The sequence below is a fragment of the Cyprinodon variegatus genome, unplaced genomic scaffold (genome assembly GCF_000732505.1).
Source record: "Cyprinodon variegatus isolate N-32 unplaced genomic scaffold, C_variegatus-1.0 Scaffold477, whole genome shotgun sequence".
NCBI lineage: Eukaryota > Metazoa > Chordata > Actinopteri > Cyprinodontiformes > Cyprinodontidae > Cyprinodon > Cyprinodon variegatus.
The window spans coordinates 311,802-314,399 of NW_015150930.1; positions in this window are offsets into that span (position 1 = coordinate 311,802).

Consider the following 2,598-nt stretch of genomic DNA (forward strand, 5'->3'; position numbering starts at 1 on the left):
TAGGTGTTCGAACAGAGCCATAAAGTAATAAATAGAATGTCAAAAGGTGATTAACGGCATAGTGAATGTGTAGGAGCTGAAGTCTGTATGGAAAAGATGAAAAATGTTATGTTATTGTGATGCAAAGTACACCATTTCTAATTGTTGTACTGAGCTACAGCTTAGACTGTGCAACAACAGTGTCAGGTTTAAAAGTTCACAGTTCATCATATCTATTCTTTTACAGTAAAGCCTGATTCTCTTATGCAATCTGACTCCTCACAATGTACTACCAAAAACCACATGTCAGACTCTGCACCATATAGAGATGGCCCTGGTTTGACTTTGACTTGTCTATCCTTAAGCAAAATCAAAGAAGAAGAAGCCCCTTGTTTGCACATGAACACTACAGCAGGTTGAGGAAAATTGGATTGTAGCTCTGCTTCTGTGAAATTATTATTTGCAGAAGGAATCTTAAAGATCTTAATAATTAAACCTTACATAATTATTGGTCAATGGTGAACTGGAAATGTATGAAGCTAATTCCAGATTTAGACTTTTTTTTAAGAGACATTTTCTTGCATGTTTAAAAACAAACAGGCACCTTTGAAGAAATTAAGGGTGAAGGGTTAAGAATATCCCTGGTTTTCTCCAGACCAGCCAGATGGCATTCATGAGTGTAATAAAACATGGGTCAAGGCAAGATAAACTAACTGCCAATGACTGGTGCTTTTTTAGATAGGTTTGAAAAATGCAATACATCACTCATTAAAAAGGCCAAAGAAGAATACTTTTTGTCTGTGACCCCCCGAAAACCTCAATGCTCCACAGATATTTAGGTAAGTCATCAAATTTTTGGTACTAACTTCATTGAGCCATACTGCTTAAAATTGGCAGCTGATTTCATTTCAGAGCCACTGTGAATTATTTTAAATCTTTCAATTGAAAACAGGGAAATCCAATCTATTTGGAAACCTGCTTTTGTCCTTTTATAGGCAGATTTCAAATGTGTGTTTTAACAAAAAAAATCTATCTCTTGTGATCAATTGAAAGAGTTATCATATTCAAATTAAATCTTTCCAAATATCAATCAGGCTCCAGAAAAAAACAAAACTATCACTGCTACTTTGAAGGTGATAAATGACATAATTATAGCATTGAATGAAAAACATTGCTGTGCTTCTTTCTGTATTGATCCTTCAAAGCTTCTGACATTTTAGACCATGCTATATTAAAAAACAGGTTACTTCTCATTGGAGAGTCAGAGCTTGTGGTTGTTTGGTTTTTAAACTATTTAGCAGGTTCCAGCGTATAAAATGTGTAGGCCTTTGTTCTGAATTTGTGACCGTTAACCAGGTGGGCCTGGATTTGTTGCTTACTTCCTTTTGCCAGCACAGAGGTAGGGAAGAAAGCTGTTATCTGCACAGCTACTTTTGTGTGTAAGTTTCTACTAAGACTGGAAGTTGACCAGGTTTTTATTCTTAAATGTCTTTAAAGGTATATAGGACAATCTTTTTTCCAAGTGGATCATCTAAATAAGTGGTCCTCCTAATTGTCAATCATTCTGGTGATATGTTTCCGTACGGCCACCCTATGTGCTTGTCCTGTTACCTATCTTTTTCTGCACATGTGTAATTGCAGGCGTATATCTGTGGTGAGCTCTTTTTAATTTTGGTCCTTTTACTTGTTGCAAAGTACAAAGTAAAGCTTAGACCACAGAAATCCCACTGGACCTAACTTCATTGAGCCTTACTGCTTAAAACTGGCACTTGATTTCATTCCAGAATCACTGTGAATTCTTTTTAATTTCACTTTTAATTGAAAACAAGGACATCCCATCTATTAGGAAATCTGATTTTGTCCTTTTATAGGCAGATTTCAAATGTGTGTTTTAACAAAAAAAATTTTATGTTTACGTATTTGATATGTTTGATATGTTTACGTAAGGTCACCCTATGTGCTCGTCCCATTACCTATCTTTTACTGCTCATGTGCAATTTCAGGCGTATATCTGTGGTGAGATCTTTTCAATTTTGGTCCTTTTACTTGTTGCAAAGTAAAAAGTAAAGCTTTAAGAACATTAGACCACAGAAAGCCCCCTGGACCTAACTTCATTTAGCCTTATGTAAGGCCACCCTATGAGCTGGTGATATGTTTATGTAAGGCCAACCTATGTGCTCGTTCAGTTTCCTATCTTTTCTGCGTATGTGCAATTTCAGGCGAGCTACTTTCTGTGCTGAGCTACAGTTTCAGAATGCGGTTCTCTGAAATTTGCCGAGGGATATTATAGAAAAAGTGTCTACGAAGTGTATGAGAGGAAAAGATAGGCCTCAGAAGATGCAGATATATCCCATAATGTTTTGCACAGAGAGCTCTCCTCGCAAAGCATTATGGGATTTGCTGTCACAGTGGCGACTAATAACAAAGATGGACCAGGCACCACACAGTGGATGAGGATTTACGTGACCAGTGGAAAAAAAAGCTGTGATCATCTGTCAGAAGAGTCGGTTAACTGAGTTTGCTATAAAGTCCACTATATAGTCCCCGTTGTATGTGGAAACACTTAGCTTGTATGAGCAATTAGAACTGCAAATTTTAAACAGGGCATCCACAAGGAGA